At 44.7% G+C, this 24,580-nt stretch overlaps 1 long non-coding RNA gene across 1 annotated transcript; it reads left to right on the top strand.

Moving 5' to 3' along the window:
• Nucleotides 1–13,013: 13,013 nt before the first annotated feature.
• Nucleotides 13,014–15,655, top strand: LOC123160640 (uncharacterized). The gene is made up of 3 exons (XR_006480277.1): nucleotides 13,014–13,149; nucleotides 13,965–14,039; nucleotides 15,329–15,655. It is a non-coding gene; the product is annotated as an uncharacterized lncRNA (long non-coding RNA).
• Nucleotides 15,656–24,580: the final 8,925 nt, after the last annotated feature.

The raw sequence follows: 24,580 nt of genomic DNA, 5'->3' as shown, positions 1-24,580 counted from the left end.
TACATCCTCAATGGCATCAGCTTCAATGCACAAGATTTCTTCCTTCGGCAACTGGCTGCGTCTGGATCTGATCTGTTTGGCCTAAAGTTCTATGCTCCATGGGTCATGCGCCTCATCAAGCAACACTCTACTGTCAACTATCAACCCTCTGCTCGCAATCATGTGATCTTTCTACCAGAGTTTGATATGTCAGTTGAAGCCATATACCCTGAACCTGCCAAGAAGCCTCTTAGTCTTAAAAATGCTGAACATCAAAGCTTCACTCAGCCTATTGAAGGAGTCCAAGCATTAACTCGTGTCTATCCAATGGCTGGAAACACTCGTCTACCTCATCGTGCGCCAACTGAAGCTACTGAGAGCACTATTGCACAAAGGCCTCAGAAGCGCTCTCGGGTCCTAAATGACCGAGAACGTCTTGTGGCCCTGCATCAGAAGCAAGATAAGCATCATTTTTGGCTCAAGCGTCAGATGCAAAGCCTCTTGGTGGATGTAAATCGCATTCAAAACCTTGTCACCAAGAATGCATTTGTCACTCACGAAACTTGTCGGCGATCATGGAAGAGTTTGACCCTGCTCAGTGCTGAAGCAGATCTTCAAGATGATGGCTTCACTGAAAGATTTAAGTTTGACTACACTCCTCCACGGAATGTTGTCCTACGTAGAACTCCATCTCTTGAAGACTCTGACTATTCTTCCTCCGCGGCAACTGTAAATGCCAAGGTGATCGATGATGAAGACGATGCAACTTCACCGCCCCCTACTTCTGCACGCCTGCACCAAGTTCGTCTGCACCGCCAACCAACAACGACAACCCTGCTGCTTTACCTACTCCTCAAGAGGACGAGTAGATGCTCTATGTCTTCAAACCTTTTTGGTCATTACTGACAAAAGGGGGAGAAGCATATGAGTTGATAGTCTTCAAGCGGGTTCATAAGGGCGGCTGCTTTATATTTTTGCCTAGTGCTTACAACTCTTGCTTTTGATACACTTCGTTCTTTGAGTTGTAACACTTAAACTCGATGGTTGTCTTCTACTTATTTGCATTTCCACGTGCGATGATTCCGCACTTAGATCATTTTGCAGACGTCCATTTTTTATTATGCATGTCATTCTCTTAGCTATATCAATTTGTGCATGATGAATTATCTTCATAAGTTGAAGAGGATGTCCACAAGTACAACCTGCCATGTGCATTTGCATTCCAAATGCAAATTATTTATATGCACATCTTCAGGGGGAGCCCTTGCCACTTATGAAGACAATACGCTATCCTTTACAATTTCACATACTTCCTTCCCGTTGAAAACTTCAACCAGTTTGTCATCAATCACCAAAAAGGGGGAGATTGTAAGTGCATCTAGTGCCACCCCTAGTTGGTTTTGGAGTATTGACGACAAAGTTGCTTGAGGGACTAATGCGTTTGTGAGAATTGCAGGATAACACAGGTAGTGTCCCTCATTGATTCGGTTTACCTACCGGAGATGACCCCTAAAAATGTATGAAGACATTGAAGACAATGGTGGTGTGTGAAGATGTTCACATTGAAGACTATGACATGAGAAGACATTGAGTGAAGACTATAGAGCGCGAAGACTGAGTTGTTTCGTTGTTTCCTTTTCTTCTGTGTTGAGTCATAGGAACCACCGTACTGTTAAGTGGGGTCCAAGTGAACTAAGTCAGAGTGACTGAAGTGATGCTCAACCCAAATCCTATGTCTTCGAGTGAAGACAATGAGAGCAAATCTTATCCAGAGCTGGATGAGTCAGCCTTGCTTGTAGCCCAAGTAAAGTTGTCGTGTGTGTTTGAAATCTGACCGTTGGAACACATGTCAGTTCCTTAGTGACCCAGGGTCATTTTGGACATATCAGGTCGGGTTGCCTTGTGGCTATAAATAGCCCACCCCCTACACCATAAATTGGTGGCTGCTCAGAGTTAGTTTACGGCTTTTGTCGTTTTGAGAGTAACCCACCTCGAAGCCTTTGAGAGAGAAATCCTTGCGAGGACAAAGCCCAAACACCCAGAACCAAGAGTGTTAGGCATCACTGAAGTCTTTCTATCTGTGTGACCTGAAGACTTATTACACGTGAGGACTGTGTATCCTCCAGCCGGTTAGGCGTCGGGTTCTGAGCATCCAAGAGTCATTGTGGATTGCCGGTGAACGAAGTCTGTGAAGGTTCGGAAGTCTACCTTGAAGACTTACCAGAGTGATTGGGCGAGGACTGTGTGTCCTTAGCTCAAGGGGAATAAGGTGAAGATGCGGTCTTCTGAGTTGAATCTCAGCCTCCCTAACCAGACGTACAGTTGGCACAACAACTGGAACTGGTCCAACAAATCCTGTGTCTTCAACAAGTGACTGGTTCTATCACTTCCCTCCTTTACTTTGAGTTTGGCTTCGTGAAGTCATTGCTTATCTGTCTTATCTGTTTGACTTCATTGCTTGACTGCTATTGTTGATTGGCTTCATACTATCTTCCATCCTGGTCCTTACTACCTAGCTGCTATTAGTGTTCGTACGTTAACACTATTGCATACTTGAATATGGCTTGCTTGTTGTAGTTTATCTTCCGCTGCATATCAATTAGGTCATTTCTATTGTTTGTCTTCGAAACTTCCACGTTTTGAAGACTTTGATAAAAATCGCCTATTCACCCCCCCCCCCCCTCTAGTCGATAACTAGCACTTTCACATGCAATGAATTAACCACTGCATGTCATGTTTTGTAGTCTCAAGTCATTAAAAGCATGCACACCCCACATCTCTTATTGTTGATATGTCAATAAACAAGAACGAGGTAGAATTTAATGCACCGCGCCTAAGTGTTTTGGGATTATTTGGTTTTCGTAAGACGACCACACACCTAGACGGAGGGAGTACGTACCTTGGTTAGTACTCCCTCCATTTACTTATACAAGGCCACTATAAGAAAAATACATTTTGCATCTATACAAGGCCACAAATAGTAATCGAGAAAAAAGTTACTACTCCCTCCTTTCCAGTTTATGGCTCAATTTCAAAATCTCTCCAACCAAGGCAGACGGTGAGTGGTCGAATTAATTTCATAGTTTGCACAAGTAATTAGTACGCTCGTTTTTCTCAAGAAGTTATGTTTACCGAGGAATTAATTAGAACGAAAGCATGAATGACCACTAAATTTTCATGAACTTGTACATGCATTGGTTAGTTTCGTCTTGACACTGCTTGCGTCGGGTGATCTAACGCACCTAGAAATCCAACATGTAATGGTACTACTACTAGTATAGTTGAATTGAGACTTATCAAACGGAAAAACGAATGTTTTTTAGATGAGCCCTATAAACCCTAGTGGGTACGTACTCCGTAAAAACAATTTTTTCCAAAACTAAGTCGCTCCCTTTCATGAATTCTGTAGTATACTCCTCCGTCGACGCTCCCTTTCATGAATTATGTCCTTCCTGTCGCCGACATGTGAGACATATAGCAACTGGGTCGACATGTCAAGCACCAAATAACAGTGCAGAACAGCAGGGGGGACGCACCCCACTTGTATCGGCCCAGTAGTAGTAATGAGCAATGAGACGTCAAATCACAATGCCGCACCTTCCCAGACGAATGAAGCAACCATTATTTCACACTTCGGTTCGCCATCATCTCAAACCACATAGTATTGCTTCTGCCTCAAGAGGGACACGTGCATCGCCTTGGTACATCATGACACGTGGGACCGCATGACAGGCCATGCTCCCCCGCCGATCGCTCGGTAAAACCTCATTTTTACTATACTTCCTACGTATCGGTTTACTACATGGCATGCATGTCGTTCTAGGTTGAGAATTTAGCTGGCTATATATGTGATGAATAGTACTCCAGCCTTTTAAAAAATGTATACTTTTATACAGTAGTACTATCGATGGATTGCGCCGTGGAGAAAAAATTGAAATTAAAAAAAAGGTGGTACATATAGAGAGCGCTCGTCGCGAAATTATGCATATAGTACTATTAAAAAAGCTAGTACGTGCTTAATTGGGGTGCTAAATTCTATTAAAGAAATACTAGTAGTATGTATCATACTGAGGAGCTAAACTAACGAGAAGAAACATAACATAGTTCTGCTGGGGCTCAGCACAACACACCCCTCAAATTCAACTAAGCATACCTGAAATTAAACTATGCAACTAATCCGATAGACACTGCATTAGAACCACCATAGGCAATGATACTGACACCTTACTCAATCAGAGGAGTCCTCGTCCACGTCCTCGACTTCGTCCTTGTCCCTCTTCCTCTTAGCCGATACTTCTTTTCTTGAACAGCACACTTGGCTCTTGCTCTTCATCCAATCCTTGTAGATATTGAAACAAAGGTAGCCATCCATTGCAGCGTAGTGGATGTGGTCTATATCTAGTACATTCTGCTACCATGCATAACTATGAAACGTGTAATGAGGTTTCTCTAGTTTAACGTACGAAGGATGAACCATGGCTCCTGCCAGGGTCAGCATTGAAGGCTGACGAGAAGACACCAGCCGTTTCTTCTGGAGGTCGAAGGTGTTACCTACAATGAGGCCTATCCGACCTAGGACTTCTTTGTCGTTACCAAAGTCTACAGTAACGAATTTGACTAGGTTGCTCTCGAGGAAGTCCTTAAAATCCAGGCATTCAACGTCGGCATGGCATATGTGGTAGACCAAGCATAAGACATGCACGCAAACCTAGATCACGGCGGGCTTCTTCCTCTCTTCATCCTTCAGATCCTTCTCTCGTCCCAGGACTATGGTGTACTCAAGATCTAGCCCAGCGACCCACTCATCATATGAGTCTTCGAACATGCATCTGAAGCAAGAAAGGCATCCTTTCACCGTGGCGGAAGAACGGGTGTAGATGACGTCGAAATCATTGCCGGTGATGGTTCTAACCGTGTACTCACTGTCGATCATGGAGATTTGGGACGCCATGGATTTGGGAGGAGGGTTAGGAAGTGGAACTGCCGTAATGTGAATGGACGGGATGACTAGGAGCGAACCGCCGTAGTATTGAAGGACGTGCGGGGACGAGTAGGAGCGAACTGCCAGTGTGCGAACGGCATGGTAGTGGCTTTCCATTATCTCATGATACGGGCTTCCGAGATCCCTTGGATATGAGATTGAATGGTTGCATGGCGTGATTCTAGACCTATGGGTGAATATCCTATCCTGGAGGGTTATTCTGCAAATTTTCAGCAACTTAGCATGCGACCATTTGTTCTCAGATCCAAGGGCTGCCAGTAGCTCGTATCATGGTCGCGCCTACCACGACCGTCGCGTCGCTCGCGCAGTCACGCCGTTGGAGATTTAACATGGTGCATTAGGCTATCTGATGTTGGCATGTCATACATAGTCATCACTTAGTCACTCATACTACAACAAGGTTAGCTATAAGGTTGGCTATAAGTGTATTTATTTTTTTACTCCTCTCTATCTCTTTCTTCGTACTCCCTCCATCCCAATATAAGAACGTTTTTGAGACTAGGACACAGGGAGTACTAGTATTTATTGCAGTTGCCAAGGAGTGACCTCTTCCAATGAAATGGTGTTGCTAAGTTTGCTTCATTTAATTAGCTAAGAATCAAAATTGTCTTTTCACCTAGGTACACGCGCTTAGCATCATTTCTTCCTTGGGTCACCAAACTTGCCACATCAGACTTTATGCCGATGTGGCAAGCTTAGCACCTGTAGGAGTAAGTAAGTACTACAATAGTGGGCTATAAGCCCGCTTTACATTGCATTTTTTTATGTGTGGAGGAAAGAGGCAAGGAAAAAGTTGAGAAGTGGGCTCTCATGCAAGAGCCAGCATCAACTACATGGTGAGCATTGGGAGAGGCACCTGTGTGGAGGTGGTCAGGAATCGGGAGACTCACACCGGTCGTAGCACCGCAGTTAAAATGATAATGGCAAGTCAAATCACGGGGCCCCACATGTCCAGCAGTAGCTCGCTGTCAAATCACACAGCCCTACATTTGCAGCAGCCTACTCCCTCGTATTCTCGCGTCTTTGTCGAACTGACTAGGCGGAACTGCCCCGCCTACCGCGCAGAAAAAGCCCCACCCTCGACTTTTATACAACTACATCCGCTTAAGAATCCAATGATATAGTATAGTACTTTTTGTGACATACTAGTAACTCATATTTAGTTAGTCAAATGGATGACCTAGAACTACGTGCACGCCCTATAAACCAAGATGCCTAAAAATAAAAAACCGAGATGGAGAGGATAGTTCAGCATGTATCTTTTTAGACCAAGTGGTAGGCTGCTCCTATCGTGTTGGCGTAGCAACTCAACCAGGGTCAGTCCGCACGTGAAATGGTGACACGCTTAACAGGACCCATTTGGCCGACATGTGGCTCATCCACCGTCTTGTTCCACATGCAATGCACCAAATTACAGTTCGGAGCAGCGGTTGGAACTGGAGGCACCCCGGTCGTAGCGCCGCGGTAGTAGAAAATGAGCGACTAGGGGTCAAATCACAAAGCCCCACCTTTCCCTCATGAAGCTGGACGGACGAAGCAACCATCATTTCACTCTAGGGCCCGCATTAAGCTGGACGGACGAAGCAACTATCATTTCACTCTAGGGCGCAAGAGCATAAAGAAAAGAGAAAACAATGATGCGTGCGGCAGCTACCTAGGGCACCCTAGGGTAGGGGTCTCCACTACATATCCTTTTTTTGAAAGCGCCTCCACTACAAATCGGCTTCTCCCTCGTCCTCTTGAAGAAAACCGATGACGAGGTCGGCGGTAGGGTTTGTAGGAGTACTACGGCGTGCGGGGCCACGTCATAGTAAATCTGTTCGAGTCGACGCATGTGTGGGCCGCTTGGTTTTACGGGAACGAGGCAGCATTTTGGGTTCGGGGATCAGTGGAGATATTGTACGTACAAAAAAATTTGGACGTAGGTTCGACCGAAAGGCACTGATGCATTGAACGCATGAGATTTTGAAACCTAATTATGAATAAATACACACTATAGCATGTAAAGCTTTGAGTCATATATGCATGATGTAGATGTACGTTTAGTTCTTATAGTTCATCTCATTCAAAATCAATTAGTTTTATAAAAAAATGTTAAGATTCACGGGGTTGTGCATTGTAAAGCATAAAGTAAAAAACAAATAATGGCAATTCATTTAGAAAAAAAAACAATTATGATACAGAAGATTCTAGAACAAAGGGGAAGTGCTTGTGTTTTGAGGTTTGTGCATTATGCTTAAGTTCAACCATGGAGTCTTCTAAATTGTACATGTGGCAGATCTGGTAGAATGTTGATGATATCCAACGGCCAGTAGTACTCGGATTCACCATCTATGTACTCGGATTCACCATCTCTGCACTATATCCAACGGCCAGTAGTACTCGGATTCATCAAGCGACCATCTTTCAAAGTTATTGGCACACTATATAGTTCTTGTACCATAGTTGCTTGTTTTGGAAAAAAGCTACTAGTGGGCTGTACTATCTATTTAGGAATAGAAGATGTATACATGGAAGTTGTAGGGAAAGAGATGACATGGAGCATCTCAATTCCTATGAGTAGGTATTGGAAAAGAGATGTCATTTGGTTCACATCATAGGAACTTTTCTATTGAATCTAGAGATGACATGTATCTCAATTCCTATGAGGAGGGATTAGAAAAGATATGTAATTTGGTTCAGATCATAGGAACTTTTCTATTGAATATATGCTCATGTTTATTTTCCTTTGAAATTAAGGGAGTATAGGAATCCATTCATTTGAACCAAGTGGCTCTAAAAGCATAGAAATGATATCATGTTTATTTCCTTTGAAATGTGGAGTATATGAATCTATTCCTATCACTACTAGGAAAAGGCCTACTAATGGTGCACCAGTTTTGCCTACTAATGGCGCATCACTGGTGCACCATTACTAGCACACCATTAGTAATTTTTACTAATGGCGCACCGCTGATGCGCCATTAGTATCTGGTATACTAATGGCGCACCACTGGTGCGCCATTAGTATAGGCCACAGTGCGCCATTAGTATAGGCCACTGGTGCGCCATTAGTATAGGCCACGGTGCGCCATTAGTATTTTTGAATTTTGAAGGCGGGAAAATAGTAGTGGCGCACCGTCTAACCCCCACCGTGCGCCATTGCTATTTTTTAATTTTGAATTTGGATCTGGATCATGATTTTTTTGCCCATTTTTGCTAGTTTTTTTTGCTCATTTTTTGGCACGATATTATTTCAAATTTTCTTCCTGTTTTTGGATCTTGTACGTTCTTTTGTCGTGTTCTTTTGCCGGAGAGGAGTTCGCCGGAGAGGAGGAGGAGGAGGTCACTGGAGAGGCGCTCGCCTACATCGCCGGAGAGGAGGAGGAGGTCGCCGGAGAGGAGTTCACCGAAGCATCGGAGAGGAGGAAGGAGAAACCATGAGGGAATGGGAGGAGAGGAGGGAGGAGGAGCTCACCGGAGAGGAGGGAGGAGAAACCGTGAGGGGAGGGGAGGGGAGGAGATGAGGGACGAGGAGGCTCCCGGAGAGGAGGAGGTCGTCGGAGAGGAGGAAGAGGTCGCCGGAGAGGAGGAGGAGGTCGCCGGAGAGGAGAAGGAGGTTGCCGGAGAGGAGGAGAAGGAGTGGAGGAGAGGAGAGGAGGAGATGGAGTGGAGGAGGTGCGCCCAGCCATATATACGACATAGTAATGGCGCACCATGGGCAGGTGCGCCATTACTAACTTTTTTTTTATTTTTTTTGACTTATTTTGAATTTTGAAGGCGGGAAGATACTAATGGCGCACCATGGGCTGGTGCGCCATTAGTAACTTTGTTTTGTTTTTTTGACTTATTTTGAATTTTGAAGGCGGGAAGATACTAATGGCGCACCATGGGCAGGTGCGCCATTAGTAACTTTTTTTTAATTTTTTTGACTTATTTTAAATTTTGAAGGCGGGAAGATACTAATGGCGCATCATGGGCAGGTGCGCCATTATTGAGTTTGAATTTTTTTGAATTTTTTTGCCTCTCCAGATCTTAAAAGCCCCGTATCTTTTTTTTTGTTAGGTTTTTGAGGATTTTGAAAATGTTTAACGGGTAGATGATTTTTCATATAAAAAACTTTTCATATAAAAAAAAATTTCATCCGAGTTAGTATGCAAAAGTTATGCCCATTTTTACAAATTCTCGAGAGATTTTGCAAATGAAGTCGAAATTCATATTTGCAAATTTTCCCAACAACTAGACCACATATCACGTTGGAAACTTATTTTCTTTTATTTTTTTGACATTTTCATCACTTTCTTTTATTTTTTTTTAAACTAAAAAGGCGATCCACTGGGGGTGCATTCGGTGGAAGTGGTGGCCAAGTTACTAATGGCGCACCATGGCATGGTGCGCCATTACTAGTTCAACTAGTAATGGCGCACCACTCCCACGGTGCGCCACTAGTAGTTTTGACAAAAAATTTAAATTTTTTTTACTAATGGCGCACCCGCGATGTGGTGCACCATTAGTATTTGGACACTAATGGTGTACCAACACATGGTGCGCCATTAGTATATAGTAATGGCGCACCACATGTCTGGTGCGCCATTAGTGTCAATTCCATCTGTAGCCCTTTTCCTAGTAGTGTATGAACCAATTGGCTCTAAAGGAAAAAATCCTATAAAAATCATATCATATAGAGTTCCTATGATATTCCTCGACACCAAAGGATGGTTGAACTTGATGCGGGTGATATGATGGTCTTATTTTGTATACTCCTCCCACATCTTTATAGTTACCTCTTGAAGATGAATGAAATGATATATACAGGGTATTCTACATGTGCAATTTGGTAAACGAAAACTCGGTAAAAGTTTGCGAGGTTTGAATTTTCAATAAAGCGATATGCACTGCATTTCGGAATGGAGGGAGCATACGACAGTTGCTAACACTCACGTGGAAGATTTGTGTGTAGGAGGAGTGTCTGTTCTGTTAAATGACATGGCAAAACTGACACTGTCGGATGCCGATCTAACGGTTCTTACGGTGTTTGTCAGGAAAAGGCTTGTGGTGAAATGTTTGTTGGATAATGATTTACGGACACATGCATTGCATTGATACGTGCCCCCCTCCCTCTCACGCACACGCACCCTCACGAGTCACGACTCTACCGAGTCCTCTCGCAGACTCGCATGTCGCACCCACCGTCTATCTGCAGGTACACGTCACACACATATGTGCTCTTCACGCCCTACCCTCAGAACTTCTAAAAAACAAAAGACGCCGCGCACATTTTATTTTAGCTCACACGTCACACAGTTATACTATTACTCTTGCGGCGAACATTCTTTGGGCATAGAATATTGTACTCTCACGAAGAGAAGTGGTGCACGCACTCACTAGTTCTCTCACCCCCACTCATTGGTACATGTAGGAGCGCATTTTTTCGAAGCTGGTACAACAAAATCACTCCACTATATATATAAGCAGGAGCCTTAGCTCTTGCTTTACTAGGGTTCCTCTCATTCACTCTCTCATGCTCTCTAGATCTAAGCAAGACATAGGTGGCCACACTCTCTCGCAGCTCACGGCTGGTCACAAATCTGGCCGGACAACCCCGACCGGGGCAGGGGTGTAGGTGCATCGTTCACTCTGTCATCGGCGGCGAGGGAGGAGACCAACGGCTGCCCGCGTGTCCGGATCTGCGACCGTGCCGTTGTCTCCGAGAGAGCGCCGGCTCGGGAGTGCCTCCGACCCCTTCTTTCTCCCTGGGGTATTGTGGCCAAGATGCGGCCTCCCGACGCCGTCTTTGCACATGCCGACGACCCTCAGGTATATATTCCTTCGAAACCTACCTTGCTCTACTGCCCCAGCTCCCTTCGTGTGGATCTTTTACTACTTCCTTCCGTTGTTCCAAATCCACCTAGACTTTTACTATTATTGGAGATAAAACTAGTTCATACAGTCGACTCTAAGAGTTGGTTCAAACAGGGAAGAAAGTGGGAAAGCTGTAGCATGAATCTAGGACTTGGTTCTAAGAGGAAACGGGAGAAAGTAGTAGATACTGGCTACCCAACCGGTCTCTTGGTTGAAAAGACGAAGAAAGCATGGTGGATGGAGAATGGTGGGAGAAAGTGGACATATCTCTTGGTTGAAAAAGAAAAGAAAGTGACGGGTGTTGGGGGACAACGCAAATGAGAATGAGCAGGTCTAGATTTCCTGTGCTCACATAGGAAAATGTCGCCAAGGAGATAAAAAATGGGACAAATGCAGACATGTTGCCTGAGTGTTTGCCTCTCTCGGCAGACACATCTGCCTCACCACTTTACGCCCCTGCTGTCCCTATGCCTGTATCGCTACCGTTAATGTAAACTCACATGAAGCATTAAGCAATGCCACCTAATGTCACTATAAGTAATGGTCTAGTGCCGTCGATAAATTGAAGCAATGCCACCACCATTTTATGAAGTGCTTCCGTCTTGCTTTATTTCCCATGAATTGTTTTTCTGCAGTTACACTTAACTCTCACACCGCTAACATTGCTTCATCCCAGTGGAACTGCACAAATTTGATTGCACATTTACTGACCATGTGCTACTCTCATGACAATAATACTGATGCTATTGTTCTGCATGTTAGTCTAGTGGCATTGTTGATGTGATGTGATGCTACTTACTTAAGGACTCTTCATACTGTCAATCTAGTGCCAATTATAACACAATAGATGCTGTTGTTAATCATACACCACTGCAAATATATGTCATTGTTTAAATAACCGTATTTCGTATTTGCGCAAATAGGGATGTTTGTCTCCATATAGTTTCGGGATGTCTGTCTCCGTATCGTTTCTATCCGCGCAATCAAAAGCACACACCTCCGTTTTAGTACAACTGTGCAAAATGAGATGGCTATCCGTCGTTGCCGTCGTCTAACCTCCAGTCTTCAAGGTATTCCTACATTGGTAGTAACTAAGGTAGAATGACCAACGCAATCTAAAATAAGATGATTCGTACGTTTTACTTCCTGATTGCAGTGCAGGGACGAGCAAAAACAACTGCATCCTAGTCCGGAATGCACTTTCTGCCAGTTCTTCCACGGACCTAGGACTAGCTGGCACGGCTGCACGACGGTCTTTTGGACAGGTGCGCGGACAAGAGGCATTGTGGTCTGCTTATTTCTGCAAATAATGGTGCTTAAATTTAGTGGAATGCACAAGCATTTCAACTGGTCAGTACACTGCGTGGTCCAGTTCAGCGTTCCAGCTGAGACCACAATTATAATTGGTTATTCTGGAATGAGAGAACCTAACCCTGGATGGTGGCAACAAGAAAAAACCAGCGTGAACTCCAGGAAATTTAAGCCTGTCGGGAGGCCCTTTGCTCAGAGAAGCCTTGCTTGTTTTTTCCTGATTTGTCAACCTTCTCACAACTTTCTCTTTTGCTGTGAACTAGTATATGTTTGTTATGTTCTATGAATCATTGAGATGTATAAAATTGCTTAACTTATGATTTTCAAGTTTTTTACGAAGACGAGTTTAATGTGAGTGTTCCACATGCACTACTAAAAACAGGGAATTTGCCATCAGCCAGCTCTTTGCCATCTGCTAGCTGATGGTAAAGAACATCTTTGCCATCTGCTTATAAAAATAGATGGCAAAGAACTGACAGACGGCAAAGAACATGGTTGCCATTAGCCAATTCTTTGCCATCTGCTAGTGGATGCCAAATAATCTTTGCCATCTGCCAGCAGATGGCAAAGAGGTTGGCAAATCCTATGGCCGTCAAGAGTGTAACGGCATACCAGCCCCACCTCTTTGCCATCTGCCAGCAGACGGCAAAGATTCTTTGCCATCTGCTGGCAGATGGCAAAGAGATGGGGTTATTTTTTTTCAGGTAAAAAAAACTGTGGGGTTATCCCCTCCCTCTCTCCCCACCCATCCAGGTAAAAAAACGACGTTCACATCTCATCCACACACCGAGCAGCCCCGTCGATGGCGCTCTAGGCTCGCCCGCCGCCACCCCGTTGCCGGCCCTCCCCCGCCACCCTGTCGACGGCCCTGTCGCTCCCCCGCCCCGTCGCCGGCCCTCCCCCGCCCCGTCGCCGACCCTTCCCCTCGTCCACGGCCCGCCCCGTCGAGGTCCAGGTCCGCGACAGATCCGCCTACACCGGCGTCTTCCACACCGCCTCCCTCGACGCCGGATACGGTGCGCGCCCCCCTCTCCTCCCTCTGTACCATAGGTTTCCTTTGGTCTGGTTCAGGGTTGGCGTCGGGCCCTGGGATCTCGCGAATGGCGCTCGGGTTGTGATCCGGCTGCTGGGTGGAGATGGTGGATGCCGCGTGCCTAGTGCCTAGTGACGTGACCTGGTTCGTCTCTGTTTTTTTCTGGGAGAATGGGTTGTGATCCGCTTGTTCGTCGACAGGCCCCGGTCACCGGGATGCCGCGTTTTGTTAGTATTTCTTGCTGGGCTGCGGCTGGGGCGGATTCGGGGGCGGGTGGTGGAGATCGCTGGGTCATGTTCATCTTCTGAGATGGAGGCTGCTGCGTGTGTTCCACTCTGCAGAGGCCGAGATCCTGGTTGTTCAGCCTTCCTGATTTTCGCGAGAAAATTTTGCTGGGATTTGTACCTGGATTGGTTCGAGCGACCCAGGTTGAACACCACTGCCCATGTTTAGTTTTCGTTCATCATGCTGGATTGACGTGCAACTTATATTTACTAAGCGATCCTGCATGTAGTTTTGTGAGCGACTGAGCATGTGCCTTTATGATATAAGGTGTGTGTGGTGCATATGTGAATCATTACTATGCTCATTAAGAATGACAATAGTTATTCAGACTTGATATATCTAGCTTTGTCTTAATTGCTGTTCTCAACTAAGATGAGCTTATTTGCAAAGTCTATGCAAATACGTATATATCAAGAGAACTGTTGTTCGGTATTTGCAGCACACAAATAATTATAGTTGTTTCAGTTTTAATGAACACAGATGTTAACTTGACATAATTTGCATGTCTAGCAGCGTTGGACATGCATATAAGAAGAGGATGAAGTCAATAATTATGAGCTGAAGGTCAGATATATTTGATCTGTCAAGGTTTGTTTTTTCACTGATTTTATTTTGATAATGTATATGCAGAGGCATGTCAGTTGTTTGGGTGACTAACCAGAGCCCATCAAAGTACAGAGAACGGGCAAAAGCATCAATATGTATGGTCTAGGAAATTGGTATGCCTCAGCACACATTAGCAAAGGAAATAAAACCAATGAAAAAGTAAACCTTGACCGATCAAATATGACCTTTGTCTATGAAAAGCTAGGATATTCTTACTGACTACTTAATTTTATGGCACAATGGTGATCAATCAGAGCACACTAAAAGTACAGAGAACAGGCAAAAGGTTCCAACATTTATGGTCAAAAATTGCCATGCCTATGCAACATTAAGGAAATAAAACAAATAAAAAAGCAAACTTTGACCGATCAAATATTGAGTGAACCCTCTGCATATTCGCGACAAGCTCCACTTTTTCACTACTTTTCTTTCCTTAACGAGAATATCTCACCTTTTCATGCATATGACCATGGGTTCACGTTATGATTTTTTTGGGTGGCCTAACATTGTTCTTTCCTCTCATGTTGCCACAAGCCACCGACTTTTATTAGGTAGCTTCACATTTGAATTACTTCCTATATATATGTACATGAATGACCAATACTGACATCAACCACCTTCATGTATAGGTTACAAATTCATTTCCTACGAAATCCAAATTCGAATTTGTGTCAAGCCCAATGATCCTTAACCCTCATTTGTATGGTAAAAATCCAACATACCATTATTTTTTGTCAAATCATATTTTCCCTAGGATAGCAGCAGATTTAAGGAAATGGATGTCATCAAAAGTTGGAAACCAGCTATCATCTTACTAATATTTTACTCACGGTAGCTTCAAGATTTCTGTTTATGAATCATGAGTTTGCTTCAAATGAAAGATTTAGTTTCACTTCATGTTAGCTCACAGTAGCTTCATGCATACACCATCTTATGTAAATTAATTTGTTGTAGCTGAAACAATATGCGACCACATATACAAAAAGTAGTCTCAATGTGCACTTTATGTTAATGCCCTTACAAAACTTTCTACCTATTTGCTTTCTTTGCATGTGATAATTGCGCTTTTCGTAGTCAAGTCAATATTAAAAGTGTTCAGAACCATTTGGCAGAAAAAATAATGCTGTTATTTTTATGTTTATGTTATGTATTATGTATGTTGTTGTCTTTGCTCATCTGTTTGTATATTATACCCCAGAAGAAATATTTATATTGAAATAGAAATATTTGATAAAAGAGATCAGTTTTTTTAATGCTATGTATACAAACAGATGTGGAAAGTATAGCCACACGGGCCATCTTTCTTATAGACCGACCAGTTGCGCCTCCCCGCCGGTCGCCGCCCGCCACCCCAAGGATCAAGGCCGGCCGCGCCGGTCCCCGTCGGTCGCTGCTCCTGATCCAGGCCGCCCACCGCCCCGCCCCCGTCAGCCCGGTCTATTTCCCACCGGATCCCATCTTCGCCGCCGTCCGACGCGCCTTTTTCAAGGAGCTGCGACCCCATGTCTCAGAGGAGCTAGCCCCTACGCCATTGATGCCCGAGCGACGCTCCCAAGCTAGGAGCGGCACGAGGACGACCACGCCCCCGAAGCCTAAACTGCAAGGTGAGCTCGTCCCCTTCTCTTCTTCCCTATGGATCAGTGTCTTGGCTCATGTTCTCTGTTCTGTACATGTGTGCAGTTTATTTTCAGAGTACTTGTTGTGTGCAAAATCCTACCCTGGCGCATGGTGTTGGTTGTTTAATTCTGGAATCACAAGTTAATGCATTTTGCTATGTGCGTACTGCAATCTTATATGGGCAACAAGTTCAATATGGTTTTTAGAAAAGGAAAGTCCAATCTGGTTTTTAGAAAAGGCAAGTCCAATCAGGTCACGTAGCTAGGCAAATACAATTTGCAATTCCTGCCTTGCTGTAACAAGCTTGATTTGGAATGGTAGAAAAATAGAACTCCTAATATCTCGCCCTCCCCCCAGGATTCTGTGCCACTCCACGCCGGCAAGGCTTAAGCCTTCTTCTTCACGTTATTTTTTTCTAATAAGATCACCGTTCGTAAAGAAAAATCCCATAGATCGTGGATCATCTAAAGCAAAAGCCCTAGCGAGTCTGCCGGCTTTGTCGTCCTCATGCTGCCGCCATGCATGTGCTTGGACGCCATCTATTGTGGCTTCTTCTCCACCAACTTGAGCGATTGATCTCCTCTTTTCCCATGCCGTCATGGTATCCTTGCTGACATGTGTTCGGCCATTATGTCCTGCAGATCCACCCACGCCCTCTCCATTGCCACTCCACTGGTCGCGTAGAGAAGATCGAGAAACGCAGCCTAACGCCGGTGTCGAGCTGATTCCGGTGATGGTTCCACACAAACGTAATGAGCATATATGAACAGGTTTGCAGTACGTCCATGCCTTTGGGGCATCTGGAGCTTCACATAATTGCTAATTAGTGGCTGGGATTTTGACGTCGCCTCTTATACATATATAGAGTTGCACTGTGATTAAATTTATATTTCTTTAATAATGTTCAAGCTTGGAAAATGATGCTTAGTTATAGACAATGGAAATAAGTTGTCATTATTTCGGAACTTATCCGTGCATCGAGACTTGCTACTTTGATTCTGTTGTTTGCTAGAGAGAATAGCTATGTAACCTGGCCGACCTCTCTAACCTCATTTATGAATTTGGTTTCTTAGAGTTCAACCATGTCTTTCAAAAATCAAACTAAAACATATTCCATTTATTTATCCCACTGTTTATAGGAAATCTGGTCATACCTTTGTAGTTCTATTTGGAAGACAGTTAGAGAACATTAGCTACCAACAATAGCACTGTTTTTTGTCCGGCGAGGACATCGACATGCAGCCTGCTACGGACTCCACCACCAATCATCCTCATGTAGTGGCGTGAGGTGCCCATGTGTCAGGATGGTGGTGCAACGGCTGGCAACAGCGTGTCTGGATGCCATGGGCAGATGGGTGACAGTGATATACGTCCTACATAGATGTATGATTTCCTCTCTTCCACTGGACTATGATGAAATTAAGGATCAAGTATCATATGCTTTCATGATAGCTACGTACAGTTTTTCTGTACAAATGGTGTGTTGCACTACTATTTTGTTGAAAAGACATTATCTTGCAGATCCTTTTATTTCATAGTTTCTTTCCCTTATAATATTTATTGATGATTTGGTTGATTTCTTGACTAGAGGATTTGAAGATACATATAATTGGCTAGAAGTATAGTATGTCTTGCGATCAATGTTTCCAATTGTATTCCGATCAACATCCTGTAACTGACCAATTGCTATGTCCGCAGATATACATGCTAAATTATACATGTTATCTCCCAGTGAAGAGATGAGAAAAATATAAGTATGTAAATATACATACACTAGCAACTTCCAGTTTTATAACTGAGCTCATAGCTACTCTTTCAGCTCATGTTCTGCTATGTCTAAATGTATATGGAAATGTTCTCTCCCCCTGTACCTTAAAGAGCATATTGGGCCAGGGATTCATTTGAACAGGCTGTGATTGGGTATTGACGTTATTCATATTTTCTAAAAGCCAGCAGTTCTGTCCTATAATTTGTATTGCATATAATTAAGTTAGGCTTGAGCAACAGTTTTTCCATATTTACAATTTAATTAGGTGTATGCAAAAATATGCTTAGTTAGCTCAAAAATGACATAATAACCATACTTAGCTCCAAAATGACCTATTTTACAGATATAAGTTGCATCATAATAATCTTCACATTTTAGTTACATCATAATAATCTTCTTCTTCTAGTCTTCTGCTAACTTTCTTGTTTCCCATTTTGTAGATTTGCTTCAGATCACGGAAGCTTGGGTTGATGGAGTGCTTGTCTTTAGTTTTTGTTTTGACTTTGTGAAACTTGCTACCTATGATGAAACTGTGTAATATTGATGAAACTATGTATATGTATGGATGAAACTTGCTACTATTGGTAACATGTGTTGGATATGTGTTCGATATATATGTGTTCATGACTATTGGTAATATGTGTTGAATATGCTATATTGGTCATATAAATATGTTTGTGTTTGATTTTCTGTGAAAATGAATTGATATAAGAAAAACTATATTAAATGGGGCAATATAGGCATTTGCCATCAGCTAGCAGATGGCAAAGAGCTTTGCCATCAGCTGGCAGATGGCAAAGAGGCCATGTGTCATCTACATGTAAAATTTGGGCTAGCCTATTTGGGCCCTTTGCCATCTGCCAGCAGATGGCAAAGCTCTTTGCCATCTGCTGGCAGACGGCAAAGCATGCAGCCTTTGGCATCTGCTGGCAGATGGCAAAGAGCCTGCAGCCTTTGCCATCTGCTGGCAGACGGCAAAGTATGCCGTTAGCCTTCTAACAGGGCTAACCCCGTTAAGAGGCTTTGCCATCTGCCAGCTAATGGCAAAGGCACAGGCTCTTTGCCATCAGCCAGCAGACGGCAAAGAAGCGTTTGCCGGCAGGGTTTCAGACAAACTGTTTGCCATCTACTGGCAGATGGCAAAGCCTTTGCCATCCGCCGACCATGCCTTTGCCATCTGCCATGACAGATGGCAAAGTGCCAGATTCTAGTAGTGATGAGCGCTGGACTAGCGTGTGAACGTTTGCAATTTATTACATTGTGGCCTCAATTAACTGCATGAACCACTGTAACAAGATACTTAGTTGCTTATATGTCAAACAGCAGATTGTTGATTGTTAGCTGGTCGATAGCCTAGTGTTGAAGCGAGCTGAGCCAATGTGCCGTGTTTTTTACAACTGCTTACAAGTGGGGTAGCACCAACAGTGTTTACAAGTACTTATGTATACGTCGGTGCATAGTTCTCGAACGAGTGCTCTATTTCATAAAAACACAAACTGCTCGTATGGTAAACCGTGACAACTTATGTCTTACCATGCCATATTCATGAAAAAACTAGTGAGGACGCATCTGTTTCGGCAACAATTATTATGGTTCTCACATGATTCACGGGCACACAAAAGTAGCAGCAGTTCCCATAGACGCATTCAAACAGAGTACTAGCCCCAGAGGGGTCGATAACAGGCAAGGTTCGGATAACTAGACACAATCCAAACTACTATTAAATACTAGCTGGGGCAACTATTTCATGCCTCGATCTAATTTGGGCTGGACACAAGACGGACCTTGCCATGAACATCATCAAGGATGTCCCACAGCAGCTCAATCCTGTGAACCTTCATGAAGACAACCTTGTGGCCTTGCCACTGATAAACTTGTTTGTGGAGGCATGCCACGTCATCTTCCTGCGTAAGCTTGACAAGAACAGTATGCCTCACAAACGAAGGAGTATCTTTGAACTTCTTGTGCTTTAGTACACCCTGGACAACACGCCTGACAACGGTGAGGCTGGAATACAACTCTTCATTGGTATAACCGCAAATGGCTTCCAGGATCCAACAGCCTAAGAACTCTGTTTTCCCAGTGCGTATATTCAGGTCATCCTCCTCATAGCGAGTGACATATACAACCACACAATCCTTGTCTGCATCAGGGTTCTAGTTGAAACAGAAACAAATTCTGAATTACTTTTCAGTATAAGAAACACAAGTTATTTAAACCACTATGTATAGCATGGCATCGAAGCTAATAAATTTTTGCATTATTAATCACCACATACTTAGATGAAAAACCACAATCGAGATCGGCAAAGAAGAAAATCACCTTGGGCAGCTCAGCGCGCGGGAGGGGGGACACATCCTCGAAGGGGGAAAACTGCTCCTGCAGTGCCACGGGGGTTGTAACCTCAAACGGGGCGTTGGCCATCTCAGTAGTGGCCGTGAGTGTATCTGGGGTCGGCTCGGTGGCTGCCTCCATCTTCTTGGAGCTCTCTATCTCGTGGGGATCAGCCTCCCGCGTCTGCTCCAATATCGGCAGATCTTTGCCTGGTTCTCCTTGGTCCATCATGAAACTGATGAATACTAGGAGACCACTGAAAGGAAAACACAATCGCAATGACAATGAAACAAAAAAGAGAGTGAGGATCGGTTACTGCTTTGCAAAAGTTCTTTTTTTTCTGAACGAAAATATACCAACATCATGGATCCGCTTACCTTCCCTTCGTTGGGAGAGAAGAACAGTGGCAGATGCGAGTGTTGCCTTTCTTGAAGACAGTGAGGGAGAAGGGGATTCAGCGAAGAGTGAAATGATGGTTGCTTCGTCCGTCAAACTTAGACTGTGGGGGGGGGGGGGATTTTGTGATAGGATGGCTCGTTACTGCCGCGCTACGACCGGGGTTACTCTCCGCCTACATACTGCCTTCTAATTTGGTGGGTGGCATTTGGGCCCGCGCGCTGCATGGCCTGCATGTCGGTGAACGAAAGTATAACGGCATTCAGTAGAGGGAGACGTTTCAATGAACTAGGAGGAGCCAGAAGCTGTAGAGTGTCTCCACTGTACTAGTAGTAATTATTTTTCTGGGTAGCTGTAGAGTGTCTCCACTGTACTAGTAGTAATTGTTTCTCTGGGCCCAAGACAAAACAGCCCATCCACACTAGTAAATAGTAAAATCAATTCAAAAGCCCTATATTTACTGAATGAGAGGCGCTACCCACACCCAGCACACCGCCCCCCAAAAAAACCTGGGTGCTCTTCTTCCTCCTCGCTCTCACCCACCACACGCCAGCTCGCTCCACTCGTACCCCCAAATTCCTCACCTCACTCCTACAGAAAACCCCAGCTCCCCTTCTTCCTCACTACTACATAAAAAACCTCAGCTCCCCTTCTTCTTCACTCGCACTACAACTAGGCTCGTCATTCGTTACTCAGCTCAAATCCGTGAGCGCGACATGACGCCCTCGAGGAAAATGGAGTCGGCTGACCCCAGCGCCAAGAAGATGAGGCTCCCGCCAGCGGCGACGCCTGTTGTAGATCCCGCACCCGGCAACGCGGGGAGAAGCGGCGACCCCGCCCCCACCGGATCCCAGGAACCCATAGAATCTCGGGAGGACCGCATCAGCGATCTCCCGGACGCTGTCCTTGGGGAGATCATCTCGCTTCTCCCCACCAAGGATTGTTGCCGGACCCAAGTCCTCTGAATTCGGTGGCGTCCTCTATGGCGCGCCGTGCCCCTCAATCTCGACTGTCGTCAGCTATCTCTCTTCAATGATTTTGAAATCCCCAGAGCCATCATCTCCTCCCACCAGGACTCCGTTCAAAGCCTCTGCATCCCGTCATGCTACCTGAGCAAGCATACCATGCCCTGCACGGTGGATGCCTTCCTGAAATCCCCTGAATTCACAGAACTATAGCTGCTTGAGTTCTACTATTGCCCTGGAAATCACATACCACATACCGAACACCCTGCACTTGTGCCCTCAACACTGATGTCCATCTCGCGGTTTTCCTCCTCTCTCCACACTGCCACCTTTGCGCTGTGCTACCTACCAGATAATTTGGTACTAAACCTTCGACTCCCATTTCTCAAGAAACTTTCACTTGTGCGGGTTCGTATATCGGAGGCCTCATTGCACAGCATCATCCACTCCAGCTGCCCTGCCCTGGAGTGCTTGGTGCTTGTTTTCACAGTTAGAATCGGTTGTCTCCAAATAAAGTCGCCTAACCTTGTAAGAATTGGAATTTCTTTTGACGAAAGGCAGCTCATCATCCAAGATGCCCCTTCACTTCAAAGGTTGATCCTTTATTCTAGTTATTCACCGTTGCAAATAACCAACCTCTCTGCGCCTAAACTGGAGACCTTGGGTGTAATACATGTTCTTTGTGCTCATTTCAATATGGTGTTTGGCTCCACAGTTCTTCAGGTACTTTATATTATCATCTACACTTGTAACCATAAGATGCATTTTAAATTTCTACCCATAAGTTATATATCATCCCGAGATGTTCATTCTATGGACTTGACCGATCCATTTGACTGTGACTGCCGAAAACAGTGCTGGAGTAAGATGTTGTTGCCCTTTTGAACTTGGTTTTTTTATAAATGTGATGAACAATTAACCCTCATGCTTTTGTACAGTTTGTAAGCTAGAGTTAGATGTTCCTGCCCTTTTCAACTCGGCTGTGACTGTCATATTTTCTTTGAAACAAGGCATGGCTTGCCATTCGTTTAATTTAGAGTGAAATATGGTAACAAATCCCAACCAAGGGACATAACATCACTCTCGCCGGCTGCTTGAGCTCACTATGCATTATAGAAGCCAAGTGATTAGCCCGCACCAGCACCCACAAACTTATTTCGAACTAGCACATCAAATGGGTTGTAAATTTTCATAGGAAAGGCTGCATGACCGTGACAGATTTGGATTCTGACATTTGGGACCCGCGAGGAAATAGCCTAGCCAGTCAACAAACGATTCTGCCTACCAGCCGTTGGATTGACATCCAACATCTGTCGTGTATCTTCTATCTCTTGTCTTCTTCCTCCAGCCGCCCAAACCGAACCACCCCGTCGGCTCCGCCTGCTCCCGCATCCCACGGCTGGCTGCGCCTCCGCCGCCCTACCGAACGTATCCTCCAACGTTGGCTAGTCCCTCCCTCTATTCCCCCACACGTCCTGTTATTCTCTGGTGACGTCAGCCCCAACACGCACCCGCACCCAAACCAGTCAACCCTCGTACTCCCCTCCGCCTGCGACTGGACCGGTGCATCTACCACGGCTCCTGTTCGTTCCGTCTGAGGCCTCGCCGTCGTCCTCCGCCTTGCAGCCTTGGTTCGCTCGCTATGCACGGTGTGCCGCCCTCTTGCTTGTCTACATCGTCAACAACCGAGAGGAACAAGGAGATGATTCTACGTGGAGAGATGAAAGTAGGGACCCACCAGCATCATGGCAGTACGCAAGCAATATGGTTCCTCCTAATGGTTGGACATCTGGGGCTCACGGCATTGTCAACGTAGTCAATAAACGAGAGAATTACACTACGAGCGGCTGACACGAGGGCCCAGCCGGTCGCGCAGTTTTTTTTGAGGAACAAGCAGTTGTTATTTATACTAGTTTTAGCGACGGATCAGGGTAACAACGGGGCTGTGTGGGGGCCGTGGCCCGTCTAGCTAGGGTTTTATTTATGTTTTACCACATCATGAGCCCAGTTGTGTTTTTTCTTGCTGAAAATGGCTAGCCCAGTTCTATTTTTTTTAAAGAAATACCCAAACACGGCCTACTTGCTTTATCGGCCCTGCTGGGCTGCAAATCTTTCAGGACGAGGAGAGTTTCATTCGGTTTGCCCAGAAATGGGCTGTACATTTTTAAAACACATCAAACCGAGAATTAGTTTCAATTTTTTTCATTACAAGATTTTAAGTTCCATTGATTTTTATGCGTGGACAATTATTTGGATTTTATATTTATATAAATTATTTTTCAAAATAATTTGAATGTGAAACAATATTTTAGGATTAAAAATAGTTGACCGCAGCAAAATATGCAAAATTTTGTATACTTTTTAACCGTGGCCACAATATGAGGTGTAATGCTAACAAAAAGAAGATGGGCTCCAAAAAAATTCTTAAGAATTAGCAAATGGGTTGTACATTATTAGAAATAATGGCAGATGGGTTGTCTGCTATTTTCCACAGATTTGAGGCTGACTTGTGCGCCTACTACAGGTTGACACGTATGCTTTCATAAAAAAAGGTGGACGCACATGCAACGCCCTGTCAACTTAGTCAATACACGAGAGCAGTGACTGTTGGATGTCCATCCAACGACTGTCGTGCTTCTTCAATCTCTGCTCTTCATGCTCCAACCGCTCAAACAAGCGCCGGCTGGACTGCCTGCTCCCTCCTCCCCGCGGCTGGCTGTGCTGTCACGCAGGCCTCACCGCCCCACCGTACTCCCATCGCTGGCCTAACCATCCCTCTACTGACCCACACCTGCTGTTATTCTCCGGCGACGGTAGACGAACCAGTAAACCCTCGTACAGTCATACTCCTCTCCGCGTGGGCATCCACTCCCGCGTCTTCCTCGGCTCCGCGTCATCCCCTTCCTAGGCCTCGCCGTCGTCCACCGCCTTGGTGCTCTCGGCGCGGCAAGGTCAATGTGGTCAACGACATTCCATCGGAATAGTACTATATGTGGAGAGGGTGACAGCTGGGTCCACGACCACAGCCCAATTTTTGTGATTTGCCAAGTAAGTCACTTTGTCAGGCCTGTTGGGCTGCAAATCTTTCAAGACGAGGAGAGCTTTCATTCGGCTGGCCGAGAAAATGGCCCATCAGTAATGAGAAATGGGCTCTACATTTTTAAAACACATCAAACCGGTAATTAGTTTCAAATATCTTTTTTTCATTTTGAGATTTTAAATTACATTAATTTTTATGCGTGGAGAATTTGTTGGATTTTATATTGATATACATTTATTTTTAAAATAAGTTTGAATATGAGTCGAAATTTCAGAATTCAAAAACAGTTCGGACCGCACCGAAATATGCAAAATTTCGTATATTTTTTTAACCGTGGCCACAATATGGGCTGTAATGCTAACAAAAAGAATATGGGCTCCAAATAAAACCTTAAAATTTGAAA

This window comes from Triticum aestivum, chromosome 7B (assembly GCF_018294505.1).
Source record: "Triticum aestivum cultivar Chinese Spring chromosome 7B, IWGSC CS RefSeq v2.1, whole genome shotgun sequence".
In the NCBI taxonomy this organism is placed as follows: Eukaryota; Viridiplantae; Streptophyta; class Magnoliopsida; order Poales; family Poaceae; genus Triticum; species Triticum aestivum.
Note: the sequence above shows the minus strand (reverse complement) of the source record. Positions and strands in the feature narration are given on the sequence as shown.